The following is a 19,319-nucleotide window of genomic DNA, read 5'->3' on the forward strand; positions in this document are numbered from 1 at the left end:
GTTGAATAGAAGTGACGAGAGCAGACATCCTGTTCTTATTCCTGATTTTAAGTGAGAAATCTTTAAGTCTTTCACCATTAAGTATGATGTTAATTGTGGGTTTTGCATAGATACATTTTTCAGGATTGAAGAAGTTCACTTTTGTTTCTAGTTTGAATATTTTTATCATGAATAGTATTGGATTTTGTCAAATATTTGTCTGCATTGTTATGGACTAAAATATGTCCCCACCAAATTCCTATGTTGCAGCCCTAACCCATGATGTGACAGTATTTGGAGAAAGCCTTTAGGAGGTGATTGAAGTTAACTGAGGTCTTCAGGATGGGGCCCTGATCCAGTAGTGCTGACGTGTTTATAAGAAGAGGAAGCAACACGAAAAGTGTGCACACAGAGGTATAAGGCCATCTGAAGACACAGTGAGAAGGTGACCATCTGCCAGGCAGGAAAAAGGTCTCAGAGGAACCCAACTCCACTGGTACCTTGATCTTGAGCTTCCAGCCTCCAGAACTGTGAGGAAGTAAATTTCTGCTGTTTAAGCCCCCCAGTCTGTGGTACTCAGTTATGGCAGCCCGAGCAGATGAAGACATGCATCAGTTGTAATGATCATGTGGTTTTGTTCTTTCACCTTATTAATACAATGTATTATATTGAGATTTTCATATTTTCAACTACCTTTGCTTTCCTGGGATAAATCTCACTTGCTCATTGTGTCTAACCTTTTAATATGCTGCTGGGTTTGGTTTGCTAGTATTTTGGGGGGATTTTTGTTTCTATATTTATAATGCATATTGCTCTGTAGTTTTATTTTCTTGTGATTTCTTTGTCTGTCTTTGATTTCAGGGTAATACTGGCTTCATAGAATGAGTTGGGAAATGTTTCCCACTCTACTATTTTTTGGGAGGGTTTGTGAAGAATTTGTATTAATATTTCTTTAAGTGTTTGGTAGAATTCAGCAGTGCAGCTATCTGAAACAGGGCTTTGTGGAAAGTTTTCCTGATTACTAATTTAATCTCTTTATTTCTATAGGTCTCTTTAGATTTTGTATTTCTATTTGAGTACATTTGTATAGGTTGTATATTACTGGAAACTTGCCCTTTCTGTCTGTTGCCTACAGTTGTTCATCAAATTCTATTTTAATCCTTTTCATTTCTGTAGAGTCAGTCAGTTGTAATGTCCTCATTTTCACTCGATTTTAGCAATTTGAGTTTTCTCTCTTTTATTCTTAGTCTGGCTAAAGGTATATTAATTTTACTGTTCTTTGTGAATCAACTTTTGGTTTCGTTGCTTCTCTCTATTGTTTTTTAATTCTCTATTTTCACTTATCTCCATTATAATCCTTATTATTTCCTTCTTCTATTTGCTTTGAGTTTAGTTTTATCTTCTTTTTCTAGTTCTTTAAGGTAGAATGTTTGCTTATTTATTTGAGATTCTTTTGTCTTTAAATGTAGGCTTTTATAGTTATAAATGTTCCCCTGAGCACTGCTATTGCTGCATCCCCTAAATTTTGGTATGTTGTATTTTAATTGTCATTTGACTGAAAGTATTTTCCAATTTCCCTTGTGAGTTTTTCCGACTTTGTTGTTTAAGAGAATGTTGTTTAATTTCCACATATTTGTGAATTTTCCAGATTTCCTTCTGTTATTTATTTCTAATATTATTCCATTGTAGTTAGAGAAGATACTTTGTTTGATTTCAATCATTTTAAATTTCAGACTTTTTAAATAGGCTAACATATGGTCTATCCTGGAGAATATTCCATGTGCACTTGAGAAAAATGTGTGTTCTTCTATTTTTGCATGGAGTGTCTGTTGGATGTAGTTGGCATATATATTGTTCAAGTTGTCTATATGCTTGTGATCTTCTGTGTATTGTTCTGTCAATTATTAAAAGTAATGGGGAACTGATATCTTCAATTGTTATTGTTGAACTGTGTATTTCCCCTTTCAATTCTGCCACTTTCTGCTTCATGTATGTGGGGCTCTGTTGTTAGGTGCATATATGTTCATAATTGTTTCTTCCTGATGGTTGACCCTTTTATCATTATATAATGTCCTTCTTTTTCTCTTGTAACAAAGTTTTTGTCTTCTGATATTAATATAGACACTCAAGCTTTCTTAGTTTACTGTTTTTGTGAAATATCTTTTGGATCCTTTCACTTTCAAGTTACTTGTGTCTTTGGATCTAAAGTGAGTTTCTTGTAGATAGCATCTAATTGGATCATTTTTGTTTATTCATCCTGCCAATGTCTGCCTTTTAACTGGAGGATTTAATCTATTTACATGTAATGTAATTACTTATAAGAAAGACTTGCTTCTATTTTCCTATTTATTTTCTGTATGTTTCATATCTTTTTTTGGGGGGGGCCATCATTTCTTCTATTAATGCCTTTTCTGTTAGATAATTTTTAGTGTACCATTTTGATTCTCTTCTCTTAAGTTATTTTCTTAGTGGTTACCCTGGGAATTGCAGGTAACATTTGTAACAATTAATTTATAACACTCTTCTTCTAATTAATACCAACTTAGTTTCAATAATATGTAAAATTTTGCTATATAGCTTCATTCCCCTCTTTATGTTGTCACAAATTTCATCTTTATACATTTGTACATTATGTGCCCATGAACATGGATTTATAATTACTGTTTTATCTAGTTGTCTTTTAAATTATATAGAAAAAATAAGTTACAAATAAAACAAAAATTCATATTGACTTTTATAATTATCTGTATAATTGCCTTTATTAGTGTTCTTTATTTCTTCATGTATATTTCAGCGTATTCAGTTATTGTCTAATGTCCTTTTTTTATCCTGAAGACTCCTTTTAGCATTTTTTATAGGATAGATCTGCTACATACAAACTCTCTGTTTTTGTTTACTGGAAAGTCTTAATTTCTTCTTTGTTTTTGAATGATAGTTTTGCCAGATATAGAATTTTTGACTGACAGTCTTTCTTTCAGCACTTTGAATGTGTCATCCTACTGCCTTCTGGCCTTTATGGTTTCTGATGAGAAAGCGGCAGTCAGTCTTATTGAGAATCACTTGTGTGGACGTCACATCTCTTCTGCTGCTTTCACAGTTCTCCCTTCGTCTTTGAGTTTTAAGATTTTGCTGTGGATCTCTTTGAGCTAGTCTTACCTGGGATTCATTGAGCTTCTTGGAAATGAGGGTTAATGTTTTTCATCAAATTTGGGAAAATTTTGCTTGGTGGTTCCCAGAAAGACCAAATCAAAGAGTTTGCTTTTATTTAATCTACTTCAGACTCTCCCAGAGATGAGACAGCTACCCAGGGGCATTTATCAAAAATATTTGAAGGCAAATGTATTAGCTTCCACTACCAGGGACAAGGGATAACAGTTGAGGAAAACAATAGACAAATCAAAAAGCTTAGAAATTATCTCTTCAAATATTATCTCTGCCATTTTTCTCTCTCCTCTCTTTGTGTAACTTCCACTATGCATAAGTTGGTATGCTTGATGTTGGACTTCAGCTCTCTTGGGCTCTGTTCATTTTTTTCATTGTGTGCCTCAAATTGGGTAATTTCAATTGACCTATCTGGTTCTTTCTTATGCCTACTCGAATATTCTGTTGAACACATCTAGTAAAGTTTGCATTTCCATTATTGTAATTTTCAACCCCAGACTGTTTATGTGGTTCATTTGTATAGTTACTTTCTTTTTTTTAATATTCTCTATTTGGTGAGACATAATTCTCATGGTTTCCTTTAGTTTTTTGTACTTGATTTTCTTTAACAGTTTGAACATATTTAAAAATGTTGATTTGAAGTCTTAGTGTAATAAAAGCAACAGTTTAGCTTCATCAGTGATAATTTCTGTCAATTTGATTTTTTCCATGGTGTGGGCAATCATCTCTTGTTTCTTTGCATGCCTCATAACTTACTTTGTTGCAAACTGGACCTTGTGGATACTATAAAGTGGCAAGTCTGAAAATGAGGTTATCTCCCCTCCCCAGGGTTTGCTTTTGCTCCCTGTTGTAGTTGTTGTTTGTTTAGTTAATTTTGGACCTAATTTTGTAAAGTCTGTATTCTTTGTCATGTGTAGCAACTGAAGGCAGCTACCAATTCAACGGAGATGTCCTTAAACCCTAGAAACGGGGTGAAATAAATCCCTTGTCATTTATTACAGCTCTGTTTGTGTTATGCTGATGCTGTTAACAGTGAGCCTGGCCATTTACACCTCGACTATAGCCTTCACTTCCTTCCAGAGCCTGAAAGTCATCCAGAGGGGAGAACTTATGTCTTTCTCAAGTTTTTTCTGAGAATATGCCAGCCCATGGCATGTGTATGGCCTCCTCAATTCCCAGGAGTAAGTGAGTGCTTTTCAAAGCCCTTATTTTCCAAAGTGTCTCATGCTCCAGGCTTTCCTTCTAAGCTTTTTGATTTGTCTATTGTTTTCCTCAACTGTTATCCCTTGTCCCTGGCAGTGGAAGCTAATACATTTGCCTTCAAATATTTTTGATAAATGCCCCTGGGTAGCTGTCACATCTCTGGGAGAGTCTGAAGTAGATTAAATAAAAGCAAACTCTTTGATTTGGTCTTTCTGGGAACCACCAAGCAAGTCACAAGAAACAACCACAATTCTTTGAAACTGAAGTCCATTCTTCTCCCTCTGCTGCTAGGAATCTGGGAATCTACATTGAGAATGCAGGCTATTGTCTCCAAGTCTTCCACCAACCAGGGGGCAGTGAATGGGCTGGGTTGAGTTACAATGGCACGAAGCTCTCTTACTGGGATTCAGGTGTTTTTTCCTTAAGTGTTTACCTGTTTGCTATAAAATTATGATTTGTTTTCAATGTTCTGATAAAGTTCATTCTGACAGGTTTTACCAGTTTATTCACTGCTTTTCTGGAGAGACAGGCTTTCTGGAGGTGCCTAATCCATCACTTTTTCTGATGTCATCCTGATAATTGCTTTTTAACTTCTCAGTCTTGTGTTGACTCTAATTCTATGGCTGCCTGGACTGGAACCTGTTACTTGTTTTCTCTCAATTTTTGGTAGAGAAGTAGTATCATTATAGAGAGGAAACCTATTGATAAAGGACTTTTACCCAAAACATACAAAGAAATCTTAAAACTCAACTATAATAGAGAAGCCAATTAAAAAATGGGAAAAAGACATCTCATAAAAGAGGATTGCTTCCTGGGTTCCCCAAACCTCCTAAATAATTTTTAAATTTGCATATGTAAATGCATACTTGCAATTAATAACATAAAATATACTGAACACAATTTTTTGTTAGGGGATTGCAAATTAAAACAACAATGAGATATGAGTAACACCTATTAGAATGGCTAATATCCAAAAACCTGACAATACTAAATGCTGGCAGAGATGCAGAGTAACAGGAACTTCGTTCATTGCTGGTGGGAATGCAAAATGGTACAGCCGCTATGCAATACAGTAAGATAGTTTCTTACAACAATAAACAGTTTTACCATGCAATCCAGGAAGCATGCTAATAGGTATTTATCCGAATGAGTTAAAAAGTTATGTCCATACAAAAACTCACATATGAGTGTTTATAGCAGCTTTATTCATGAGCACCCAAACTGGAAACTACCAAGCTATTCTTCAATAGGAGATGGATAGACAAACTATGATACATCTATACAGTGGAATATTTTTCAGTGACAAAAATAAATTAACTATCAAAACACGAAAAGACATGGGTGAACCTCAATTGCATATTTCTAAGTGAAAGAAGCCAGTCTGATACGACTACATATTGTATGGTTCCAATTATATGACATTCTGTAAAGAACACAAAGCTATAGAAACAGTAAAAAAATTGCCAGGTGTTTGGAAGGAGAAAGAAGGGTTGAGTAGGTGAAACTCCCAATGGTCAAAACTGGACAACATAAGCAACAAAATCATATTGGATTATAACCAAAAATATAAATAAATATCCACCAGTCTACAGTGACATGAGTGAATGATTGAATAAGTAAATGGGGAATAAGAGACTGAAGAATTCCAAACAGTTTATGTAGATATTCCACTCTCAAGGTAAGGAAGCATAACTCCTCATTGCTTAACATGGATCGCAAATAGTAGATTCCTTTGAAATAGTACAGTATGAAAAGGAAAGGAGAAAAGAATAACTATATAGTGTATAACCTGGCAAACATTACCTCAACCAGGTGATTAAAGTCAGCATCAACAGATAAACCATGCTGATAGTATCTAACTTTGACATAATTTTATAAAATGGCACTTTATCTCTGTGGCCTTCCTCCCCAACTCCATAACCCCAGTTTATTTATGAGAAGAACATCAGAAGACAGAGGAGTATCCTACAAAATGTCTCATCAGTAGCCCTCAGAAATGTCAGGGTCATCAAAAACAAGGAAAATCTTGAAAGCTGTGCAGTGAAGAGGTGACTAAGAGACATGATGACGAAATGTAATACGGTATCCTGGATCGTGTCATGCACCAGAAAAGGGACCTTAGGTAAAAATTAAGGAAATGTGAATAAAGTATGGAGTTTACTTAATGTCTTGGTTCATTAATTGTAATATATGTACCATGGTGATGTAAGATGTTAATAATAAAGAAAAACGGGTGAAGAGTACATGGAAATTCTCTGCAATATCTTCTCAAGTTTTTCTGTAAATCTAAAATTGTTCTCAAAATAAAAGTCTATTAAAGAAAGAAAATGAACAATGGAGAAAATGAGAAAGTGGGAAAATGAACAGACTTGCATTCAATTCTTGGCTCTGCCACTTACTGGATATATGAGCCTCTCTGGGATTCGTTTGCTTTAACCATGAAATAGAAGTGGCTGTACAACTTATTTGATTCAGTTACTATAAGTATTTAATAAGACAATGGATGGAATATAAACAATATAGTGCCTGACATATACCATATATTTTTGATGCACCATTGGAGACTAAATTCAAATAGCATAGCATTACTTTTCATTCTAAATAATTTAGTGTGCATTTTTTAAGAGAGAACTATCTTTTACCTAATCCTTATACAGCTATCAAATTCATAAAATTTACAATTGAATTATCTCAATTATGTCTTTTAAATCACCTTTTTTTCTATTCCAGAATCTAGTCCCAGGTCATTTAATACATTTAGTTGCCAAATCTCTTTAGTCTACTTTACTCTGGGGCGGTTCCTCAGCCTTTATTTGATTTTTATTAATTGATGCTCTTGAAGAGTTGAAACTAAGTTTTTTGTAAACTATCCCTTAATTTGGGTTCGTCTAATTATTTCCTTAATCTTTTAAAAATTTAGATTAAATTTTTATCCAAGATGTTCCTACATAACGTTTAAAGTCAAACAGTTCTAAAAGAATTTTTAGGAAGACAAAAAGCAGCCCCAGACCCCTATTTTTATTCCTGTCCCTTGGAGGTGACCTCTGTTAACTCTTTCCATGGACTCTTTGAACATTTAACTCCATATCTCTAAATAACACGTATATATTTATTTCCCAGATTTTCTGTTATCTATTTAATTCTCACTATCAAAGATGAAGATTTGGCTCTCTTTTACCTGTCCCCTTGCTATCATCATGGATTTGCATGCATGTCATCTTTCATTGTGTCAATATGGAGATAATTTTGGTTGCATCAATATTCAATGTTTACATTACTAGGACTATTAAGCACTATTCACAGCTGAGCTGTGTGGCATCTCATTTTTCTTTTTGTACATAACTTTTTGTATTTTCTGGATTTATTCCTTTCCCTCCCAGTTTCTTAGCTTTCTGTGTAGTTATCACCAAGTTATCCCTAAGGTCGCCCTAGTTGTGTAATCTCTACTTGTTATATTTAAGCGCAACAGATAGTCTACCAATTCCTTTATTTATTTATTGGTGAGGAAGATTGGCCCTGAGCTAACATCTGTGCCCATCTTCCTCTATTTTGTATGTGGGATGCTGCCACAGCATGGCTTAATGGGTAGTGTGTAGGTCTGCACTTAGGATCTGAACACGTGAACACCAGGCCGCTGAAGTGGGGCATGCAAACTTAAGCACTACACCACTGCACCAGCCTCTCATTTCCTTTTTTTTTTTTTTTTTTAAAGAAATATCTTCCTGAGGCTTTTGATCTGCTCTGATCTGCATTGGTTGCTCTCTATTGCTAGTGCTCTCTTGTAATGGATCTGACATCTGGAGGATTTCCCCTGTTCACTTTTGCATTGCGTCTTGTGTTTACATGTGTTTATATCTTTGTTTGGATTTACTTCATTTTATCAGAGTGTGTCCTGAGAATGGGCCCATCAAAGTAAGCTTTTTGAAACTTTGCATGTATTAAAATAGCCCTGTTCTATTCTTGAATAGTAATTTCGCTAAATATAGGATTCTAGTTTGAGAACAATTTATACTCAGTATTTTGAAGGCATTTTATCCATTGTCTCCTTTTTTCAATGTGGCTTTGGAGAAGTTCATTAATATTCTGAATATTGATTTTTCTATGACCCCTGTATTTTACCACTTTCTGGAAAAAATATTTTTTATTTTATTTCTCCCTCCAGTTTTATTGAGGTAAAATTGACAAGTAAAATTATATACATTTAAGGTGCAAATGTAATTATTTGATATACATAAACATCATTAAATGATTACCACAATTGTATTATTTAACACATCGATCGCCTCACTTTTTTTTTGGTGTGTTGAGAACAATTCAGATCTATTCTCTTAGCAAATTTCAAGTATACAATACAGCATTATTAACTATAGTCATCATACTGTGTGTGGATCCTCATAACTTATTCATCTTATAACTGAAAGTTTGTACCCTTACACTAACAACTATCCTTTTCCCCATGCCCTGGCATATGTTGAACCATCCCTGCATCCCAGGGATAAATCCCGCTTGATTGTGGTGCATGATCCTTTTAATGTGGTGTTGAACTTAGTTTGCTAGTACTTTGTTGAAGACTCTTCATTTCTGTCCATCACAGATATTGACTTATAATTTTCTTTTCTAGTAGTGTCCTTGTGTGGATTTGGTATCTGGGTAATGCTGGCCTTGTAAAATGAGTTTGGAAGCATTCCCTCCTCTTCAGTTTTTTGGAAGAGCTTGAGAAGGACTGGCATTAATTCTTTAAATGTTTTGTAGAATTCACCCATGAAGCTATCTGGTCTTAGGCTTTTCTCTGTTGGAAAACTTCTATTACTTATTCAATCTCCTTACTTATTATTAGTCAGTTCAGATTTTCTATTTCTTTATGATTCAGTCTTTGGAGGTTGTATATTTCTGGGTATTTATCCATTTCCTCTAGGTTCTACAATTTGTTGGAGTATAATTGTTCATAGTAGTCTCTTATAATCCTTTGAATTTCTGTGTTATCAGTTATATTGCCCCCTCTTTCATTTATAATTTTATTTATTTGAGTCCTCTCTCTTTTTTCTTTGTGAGTCTAGCTAGAAGCCTGTCAATTTTTTTTTATCTTTTCAAAGGCCCAGCTCTTGGTCTCGTTGATCTTTTTAGTCTCTATTTCATTTATTTCTCTTCTGATCTTTGTATTTCTTTCCTTCTACTAACTCTGGGCTTCCTTAGTTAGTCTTTTCCTAGTTTCTTGACGTGTAAATTTGGGTTGTTTCTTTTAGATTTTTCTTGTGCCACCCCCAGTTTTACTAAGAAATAATTGGCGTATATCACTGTATATAAGTTTAGGTGTACAGAATGATGATTTGATTTACATATATCATTAAATAATCACCACAATAAGTTCAGCCAGCATCCATCTTCTCATGCAATAAAAGGATGCAATAAAAAGAAAAGAGAGGGGCTGGCCTTGTGGTGTAGTGGTTCAGTTCTCACACTCCACTTCAGTGGGCCAGGGTTCTCAGGTTTGGATCCTGGGCACTGCTCATCAAGCACACTGTGGCAGCATCTCACATAAAATAGAAGAAGATTGGCACAGATGTTAGCTCAGCAGCAATCTCCTTCAAGCAAAAACAGGAAGATTGGCAACAGATGTTAGCTCAGGGTCAATCTTCCTCGCACACACACACGCAAAAAGAGATAAAAAAAAAAAGGTAAAAAGTTTTCTCCTTGTGATGAGAACTCCTAGGGTTAGCTCTTTTAACAACTTTGCTCTACATCATACAGCAGTGTTAGCTACAGTCATCATGTTGTACATTAAAACCTTATTTATCTTATAATTGGAAGTTTGTACCTTTGGATTGCCTTCCTCTAATTCTGCCTGCCCCATCCTTCATTTCTGGGCTTCTTTCTTGCTATGTACTTCCCTCTTAGAACTGCTTTTGCTGCATCCCATAAGTTTTGGTTCATTCTATTTCCATTTTCATTTGTCTCAAGCTGTTTTTTGATTTCTCTTTTGTTTTCTCTTGGACCCATTGGTTGTTCAGTAGCATGTTGTTCAATCTCTATGTGTTTATGAATTCTCCAGTTTTTTTTCTTGTAATTGATTTCTAGTTTCATATCATTGTGGTCTGTGGAAAAAATGCTTGATATCATTTCAATATTCTTAAATTTCTTAAGACAATTTTTGCCTAACATATCTATCTTAGAGAAGACTTCATGTGCACCTGAGAAGAAGATGTATTCTGTTGCTTTTGCATGGAATGTTCTGTATATATCTGTTAAGTTAATCTGGTCTAACATGTCATTTAAGGCTGATGTTTCTGTATTGATTTTCTGTTCGGATGATCTATCCATTGATGTAAGTGTGGTATCAAAATCCCCAACTGCTATTGCACTATTGTCTATTTCTCCCTTTAAGTTCATTAATATTTGCTTTATATATTTAGGTGCTCCTATGTTGGGTACATAAATATTTACAAATGTTATATCTTTTTGTTGAGTTGACTCTTTTATTATTATGTAATGCCCTTCCTTGTCTCTTATTACACTCTTTGTTGTAAGGTCTATTTTGACTGATCTAAGTATAGCTACTTGAGCTTTCTTTTGGTTTCCATTTGATTGGCACATCTTTTCCCATCCCTTCATCTTTAGTCTGTGTGTGTCCTTACATCTGAAGTGAGACTCTTGTAGATAGCATACAGATGGGTCCTAATTTTTATCTTTTCAGCCACTTTATGTCTTTTGATTGGAGAATTTAATCCATTTACATTTAAAGTAATTATTGATAGGTATGTACTTATTGCCATTTTGTTAATTGTTTTCTGTCTTTTTATAGTTCATGTCTGTTCTTTTCTTCTTTTCTTGCTCTCTTCCTTTGTGATTTGATGACTTTCTGTAGTAGTATGCTTAGATTCCTTTCTCTTTGTCTTTTGTGTATCCACCATAGGTTTTTCCTCTGTGGTTACCATGAGGCTTGCATATAACAACTTGTATCTGTAGCAGTCTATTTTAAGTTGATAACAACTTAAATGTGAATGAATTCTAAAGCTCGACATTTCTAGTCTCCCCTCCCACATTTTATGTTCTTGATATCACATTTTACATCTCTTTATCTTGTGTATCTCTTAATTATTGTAGTTATAGTTATTTATACCTCTTTTGTCATTTAACCTTCATACTAGCTTTATAAGTGATTCATTTACTATCTTTACTTTTTACTTTTCAGCTTGAGGAACTTCCTTTAATATTTCTTGTAAGGCCAGTTTATTGCTGATGAACGTCTTTAGCTTTTGCTTGTCCAGAAAATCCTTTATCTTTTCCTCAATTCTGAATGGTGTCCACAAAAATAATCCATAGCCAATCTATAAATGAAAATTTAGGTGAGTTTATTCTGAGCTAAAATGTGAGGATTATGGCCCAGGGCCTTTCTTTGCGAAGGAAGAAGGGGCACCAAAGAAGTGGGGTGTACAGAGCCATTATATACCCCCAAAGAGGACGTTTCACATAGGATTGAAATGTCGCTTTTACAATAGACGGGAGACTGCTCTGTTGGCACAGCGATTGATGGACACAGCAGGTAGGTCGCTGTCTTGGTGGACACAGCAGGGTGGCAGGTCTGTTGTCTTGAGCTGGGTGGTCACAGGTGAGCTGGGTGGTCAAAGGCGAGTGCAGCAATCAATTCCTAGCCTAAGGAAAGATGCTTATCCTTAAGGAAATGCCAATGTGGGGGGAAGTTGTACCCTTCTCTTAAGGGCCTTTGTTCTTGCCTTAGGAAATGTTTAAAGCAGATGTACAATTCATGCTCAATGGCCATGTCAGGTCCTTTTGGAAAAACAAAGTCGGGCTGAATTAGGTTTACACCAAATGGCTTCCTCATATGCTCCAATATATCCTATTGCTTGCCATTTCTGTTTGTCAATGGTAACTTGCTGGGTAGAGTATTATTGGTTCAAAGTTTTTTTCTTTCAGAACTTTGAATATATCATGCCATCCCCTTTTACCCTGTAGATTTTTTGCTGAAAAGTCTGCTGATTATCTCATGAGTTTTCCTTGATGTAATGGCTTTTTTTCTTTTGCAACTTTTACGATTCTTTCATTGTCTTTAACTATTGACAATTTAATTATGTGTCTTGGTGTGAGTCTCTTTGGGTTCATCCCATTTGAGACTCTGTGGGCTTCCTGGATGTGGATGTCTGTTTCCTTCCCCAAATTAGAGAAGTTTTCAGCCATTATTTCTTCAGGCAAGTTTTCTGCTCCTTTCTCTCTCTCTTCTCCTTCTGGGAACCCTTTAATGTGAATGTTAGTCTGCTTGATGGTGTCACATAAGTTCTTCAGCTGGCTTCACTTTTTTTCATTCTTTTTCCTTTTTGTTGCTCTGATTGGGTCAGTTCCACTCCCTGTCTTGGAATTCACTGACCCTTCCTTCTGTTTCATCTGGTCTGCTGTTAAACCCCTCCAGTGTATTTTTCATTTCATTTATTGTATTCTTCAGCTCTGTGACTTCTATTTGGTCCTTTATTATATTTTTTATCTCTTTGTTAAAGTTCTCAGTGTGTTCATCCATTCTTCTCTTGAGTTTGGTGAGCATATTTATAATCATTACTTTGGTCATTTCAACAGGTAAATTACTTATCTTCATTTCATTAAGAGTTTTTGTCTGAGGTTTTATCTTTTCTTTCATTTGGAAGATATTCTTTTGTTTCTTCATTTTGCTTGACTCTGTTGGTTTCTATGTAATAGATAAGACATCCACCTCTCCCAGTCTTAAAGGAGTGGCCTTGCATCGGACATGAAACTTATCTCTCAACCCTGCCCTAGCTCTTGATTGTTTCTCAAGCTTTTGTGATTTTTCAAACATCCTATTTTATTTTTTATGGCTTCCAGAAATTGAACATGTGCCAAAACACGTCAGTGTCCCAAAGGGGAAGATCTCAGTCGGCACCTGGATTCAGGCTAATTGGAAACCAGGCCCCAGGGCAATAGTTTTTAAAGTATGCAAGTATATACAGTCCTATGGGACTGCAAGTGTGTACCCTGCTGGTCACCAGTGCCAGGATATCTAGAGGTATCCCCTGAGTGACAACCACAAAAACCAGAGCACCAAACATAAAACTGGGGTAAAAACGACACTTCGCTCCTGGAGATACTAGTTCTCTGGAGCATGGAATAAGGAGAGTGTGAAGATGGCACCCACCTGATGGAGGGAGGCAAGGGGAGAGTGTGGAGATGGTGCCAGTGGTGAAAGAGAAATAAAAGAGAGAGGAAAAAGAAAAAGATGGTGGCTGCCAGCTGGAGCAAGGCAGAGAGCATGAAACTGATATCCAACGCCTCAAGCGAGGCAGAGGCAGGGTGTGGAAATGGCATCCATGGAGCAAGAATTTTGAATAAATAAGAGAGAAAAGAAAAAATGATGACATCTTCCAGCTTGAGCAAGGTGGAGGGTGAGGACAAAGATGGTGTCCACCAGGGGGTATGAGGTAGGAGGACAGCATAGAGATGGTGGCCACCAGGAAAGAAAAAAATGCCTAGAGTTTAAAAAAATGATGGCGCCTACCAGCTAGAGCAAGGCATAAGGAGAGTGCAAAGATGGTGCCCACCAGTCTTCATCCCCGTAGAACAACCCAGCAGGCCCCCAAATGTGTGTCAAATCAGATGCCTGCTCTTCAGGCTGATGCTCCAAGACAAGCACATGAGCCTTTTCTACACAAAGTCTGGGTGCCCCTTGATTGGCTGCTTCCTTGCTGGGCCCTGGGGAGGCTGAGTCCAAGCACACAAGCCCTTAAGAGCCATTTCTCAGATCACTAAAGCCCTGTGGGCCTTCCAGATGTGAACCCCATTGGTTTTCAAAGCTAGATGTTTTGGGGGCTGATCTCTCAGGTGCAGGCCTTAAAAGTTGGGTGTTCCAGATGTGAGGTTCAAATCCTGCATCCTCAGGGAGAAGCTCCAGGTTCTGAGCTCCCTCTGACTGTGGTTTGCTGCGCTGGGGGGTGGCTTACGGTGACATCACATCCCAGCCTCTCTTCTCACTTCAATGTGGACCTTTTCTTATTTGCTTGATGCATTGTAGCTGCTCAGCCAGTTCTTAGGTTTTTTTTTTTTTTTTTCCAGAGAAAGTTGTTCCATATGTGGTTGTAGATTCAGTGTGTCCATCAGAGAAGGTGAGTTCAGGATCCTCTTATGTCACCATCTTGAACCAGAACCTCTGTAAGTTCTTTAAACAGTCTTTCTTCCCCTTTCTTTGTCTCTTCTCTTTCTGAGATTCCTATAATGTGTATGTTGTTTCTTTTGATCATATCTCTTAAGTCTTGTTGTGTTTCTTCACTCCTTTTCATTCTTCTTTCTGTTTTCTCCCCGAATGGATACTTTCAAATGACTTGTCTTTGAGTTCACTGATTCTTTTTTTCTTGCTTTGTTGTATCTGCTGTTGAAGCTCTGTTTTTAATTTTTCAGTTTAGTCATGGTATTCTTCAGCTCTAGGAATTCTGGTTGTTGTTTGTTTGTTTGTTTTTGAGGAAGATTAGCCCTGAGCTAACATCCACTGCCAATCCTCCTTCTTTTTGCTGAGGAAGACTGGCCCTGAGCTAACATCTGTGCCCATCCTCCTCCACTTTATATGTGGGACACCTGACACAGCATGGCTTCATAAGCAGTGCTAGGTCTGCACCTGGGATCCGAAGCAGGTGAACCCCAGGCTGCCATAGCGGAGCCACAAATATAACCGCTACACCATCACGCCAGCCCCTGTTGTGTTTCTTTTATTGGTTACTCTTTCTTTGTCGAACTTCTCATTTTGTTCGTGTTTGCTTAATTTCATTTAGTTGTCTATTTGTGTATTCTTGTAGTTCACTGAACTTCTTTAAGAGGATTACTTTGTATTCTTTGTCAGCCAATTCATAGATTTCTTTAGGGTCAGTTATTGGAGCTTGGATAGTTTCCTTTGGTGTTTCCCAGATTCTTCATGATCCTTGTATCCTTGTGCTGGTGTCTGTACAGTTGTGGAAATGGTCACCTCTTCCAGTCTTTACAGGTTTGCTTCTTCAGGGAAATCCTTAACCAGTCAGCTCTGGGGGTCTGGATGGCCCAACTGGTAGCATCCATGCATGGATGGGGCTTGCCGCCAGGGTCCCTTAGTAGATGGGGGCCACTGCCTGTGCTCTGAGTTCTGCTAGCACCACTGGCTAAGCTCACTCCTTGGAAGGGTGCATTATCTGGGTTCTGCATTTAGGTGTGGCTACTAACTGGACTTAATGGTCAGGTGGGGTCATTGGCTGGATGCCACAGTCAAGTGGGGCCACTGGCTGGGCTCCCTTGCTTGATAGTGTTGCTGATTGGACTCTGGAATTGGATGGGACTGCAGGCTGTGCTCCATGATCTGATGGGGCTGCTGGCTATGCTCTCTAGACAGGTAGAGCCACAGGCTGGGCTCTGCAGTTCAGTGGGTCCACTGGCTGGGTTTCACAATCACCTCTGGTCAGGTCGGGGTGCAGGTGAGTGGTGCTGCTGACTGGACACTCTGACTGGGGGCAGGCACAGGCTAGGCTCCACAATTGCCTCTGGTCAGGTGGAACCATAGGCTGTATGCCATGGCCTGTTGGTGTTGCTGGCTGGACTTTGTGTTAAGGCAGGGCCACAGGCTGGGCTCTGCTGATGGGCAGGCTGCAAGCTGTGCTATACAGTTGAGTGGGATCACAGGCTGGACTCTGAGAGTAGGTGGGGCCACAGACTATACCATTCTGTTGGTCAGGGCTTCAGGCTGGGCTCTGCAACTGCCCTGGGGGTTTACCAGCTGGGCGCCATGTTTGGGCAGGTTCACTGGCTGTTCCTTCTGGTTTGTGTGGCTGAAGCCTGTGCTCCATAGCTGGGTAGGGCTGCTGGCTAGATTCTGTGGCTGAGCTGTACCACTGGCTGGAGATCCCAGCTGGACAGAACTGCTGACTGTGTTCCCTGACCAGATGGGGCTGCCATTTTGGCTCCATGGGTAGGCTGAACTGCCAGTTAGGCTCTCTGGTTGGACAAGGTCACAGGTAGCGATGCTGTCATGTACTGCATGTGCTGGTCACTGTGAGCCTTCCTTTCTTTCTTTGTTCCATATGTCTGACCCCAGGTCATCTAGCCCTGCCAGTTCCTCCAGTATTCCCTGTGAGGCAAGACAGAGTGGTCCTCCCAGTGATTGCCCTGGAATGCTGGGGGAGTTGGATGTTTGTCTTGGGCTCTCTTTTCTCCAGTGGGGACACCACAGGCCCAGGGGCCTCTTAGTGTCTGCTGTGCTGGCCTGGGGGAGGGGACACCATCAAAGTGAAGTTACTCCGCTTACCCTTTGAATTAACTTTCTCAATTTGTCCTCCCAGCAGGTGTTTCTGCCTCGTCTCTGGGCTCTGAGATTCTCACAAAGGCCTTCTGCTCTGTGGATAGTTACTATCTTTGTGAGGGGAACCAGAACCAGGGAGCTCTTGCTCCTCCACCTTGCTGAGTCATCAGTTCATCTGGAGAATTTCTGCATCTTCTGTTTTACTCCATTGTTCTGAAATGTTGTAATGACGTGCACTATGTGAGTCTATTTTTATCTCTTGTGCTTGGCACTTGGTGGGACCCTTTCAAATTAGAATCTTGCATCCTTTAGATCTGTGAGATTTTCTTTATGTTTTTTCCCTATAATATTATCTTTTTTCTCTTTCTAGGATTCCCATTATCTGAACTTCTTGGACTAGTCTTCTCATTTTCTTTTCTGTTTGCTTTCCATCTCGTTGTGTTCTATTTCCCGGAATATCTTCTCAAGTTTATCCTCCCTCCTGACTTTTGAGGGCTTTTTTTCTGCTACCATATTTTCTATTTCCAAAGATACCTCTTTTGCTCTCTAAGTGTTTGCCTTCTCTTATCTGATGATGTTAATAATAGTTTTTTGAAAGTTCCTTCTCTTTGCACACTCTCTATTTCATCTTAGCTGTCTTTTTCTTTTCTTGGCCTCTGTCATTAATACTGGAGTGTTTCCTTAGAAGTCTGGTCATCCTTGGCTATCTGCTCATGCTCAATGGCGGGAAGACTAAAATGGTGATTGGAAGCTGTAAGCCTATATGGATGCAGATGCCCTCATATTTGGACTTTAGTGAAAGGCTCCAATTAAGGCTGGACCGTTTCACTTGGGGTCTGTGTCTGGATCTTCAGGCTGCTTCTCTTGGGTAGTCAGATGCCCCAGAGAAAGTTCTTCTTAGCTTCTAGGAATAAATCTTGGTAGCCACTTTTCTGGGGGCAGAGTAAACAAGGAACACCAAGATCCTCAATATTTAGAATGTTAACATTTACGTATTTCTCCTGTTTCTATTATGGAAAACCAACTTGAAATGGTGTGTGTGTTTGCATGTGCTTGCTTTGTGTCAAGAACATTGGGCCTGTGTCTTGTCTTCTGCTTTCTGTTTCTGGAGGAAAGGGGAGGAGTTTTGTCTTGCTTCCTCCTTAGTGATAAGGATAATACTCTCAGTAGCATCTGATCTGAAAAGGGCTCTCCTAATAATAATCTGCTTCTTCTCCATTAGCATCCCCAGATCGATTCCCCTCCGTTCTCTGCCCTGCTCTGTGCCCTGGGAGGCTGGCCCTGCCAACGTCATCGTCTGGGATTCCCCTTCCCTTTGGCTTCTGGTTAAATTTGGCCAAGGGGAGGTGCCAGCAAAGAATCAGAGGGTAGAAGAGAGAGAGGAGACATATAAGGGCACTGCTTCCTCCTGGCTCATTGCTGTGACCTGGCAGCAGCTGTGTCCCTCCATGTCTGCAGCTCCTTCCAGGCAGCTCTCCCCATGACTCCTGCTCTCAGGTGACACCACTGTCTCCCCTTTGCCTCTTCAGTCCTAGGGTTGGGAACAGCTTCCAGCTCTTTCTAGTGTCTAGGTGCCTCAACACCCTTTGTTTCTTCTCTTAACCATAAATAGTCATTTTTCCATTGGGGACATTTATGATAAATTATTTTCTGCTGGCCATGTAGCTTACAAGAAAGACAGGAGTCAAGCTGTCTCTTGTCTATCACGATTACTCACACTCCTCTCATCCCTGAGCTTCTGCAGCTTGTGCGTGTTCCTCCTTGCAGCAAACACCACGCTTGGCACGAAGGGCTCACACCTTTCCACTCAGGGTCAGGTGAAGAAATGGGCTTTCCTGGAGGTCTAGACAACTGAGGTTTAACCCTGCTGCTTAAACCGTGTTACAGAAATTCTCTCTAAAATGTCTATAGGAGACATTTTTCTTCTCCAGCATCCCTTGGTTATCACTCGGGAAATCAATGGATTTGTCTGGCTGTGTAGATTTGAATGAAAAAGTTAAGGAGACTGGGCTTAATGGAAATGCAGGCCAAAGTACTCCCGGGAATTTCTGTGTAAGAGGAGGCCCCTGGCCGTAGCTTATGTATGATGCTGCTTGCTCTCCATCTGAAAAAGCCTCCAGCATAGAGGGCATCTTTCTGTTCAGAGACCTCACTTCCCTAAAACTTCCCTAATGCTACTGAGTCTGGAAAGCTTGCTTTCCTCTCGGGAAGGTGGGGGTCCGGCAGGCTGCTGAGGATGAAGGCTGCGGAAAGTTGTCACTCCCTTTGCTCATTGTTTCCAGATAATTAGAGCTAGCTCTGGGGAAGGCCAGGCTTTTCACTGCACCTGCCAGCAGTCTGGTGGCTGCGATGCTTCTCTTTGTCTTGGGTGCCCTTGCACGTTGCTTTCACCTGGAAGGTGGACCACATCTACCCTCCCACTACTCTTTGGGATGGCCAGTCTGCTCCTAGCATCACATGCAAGCTGAGATGAGGGATTTCACTTAAGAAAAGAATTCTCAGGAGTATTTTGGCCTCTGTTTCATATTCAGTCCAATCTCTTGAACTTCCCCCGGAAGCTTCCCCAGCCCCCGTGCTCCCACTCACCCCTGTTCCTGTAGGCTGGTCCTTGTGTTCCAGCCGTTCTTCATCTTCTCTGTCCAGCCAAACCCTCTGCACCCATCTATGCCCAGCTCCACTTCCACCTCTTCCAGAAAGCCTTCCA

At 39.2% G+C, this 19,319-nt stretch overlaps 1 long non-coding RNA gene across 2 annotated transcripts in view; it reads left to right on the forward strand.

The window, feature by feature from the left end:
* The window catches only part of LOC139041600 (uncharacterized), a 47,213-nt gene extending 44,508 nt beyond the window's left edge, over window positions 1–2,705 (forward strand). For both annotated transcript variants that reach the window (XR_011497057.1, XR_011497056.1), the window contains exon 3: window positions 250–2,705. This is a non-coding gene — a long non-coding RNA (uncharacterized lncRNA). The remainder of the gene's footprint in view (window positions 1–249) is intronic.
* Window positions 2,706–19,319: the final 16,614 nt, after the last annotated feature.

Source organism: Equus asinus, chromosome 22 (genome assembly GCF_041296235.1).
Source record: "Equus asinus isolate D_3611 breed Donkey chromosome 22, EquAss-T2T_v2, whole genome shotgun sequence".
Taxonomy (NCBI): domain Eukaryota; kingdom Metazoa; phylum Chordata; class Mammalia; order Perissodactyla; family Equidae; genus Equus; species Equus asinus.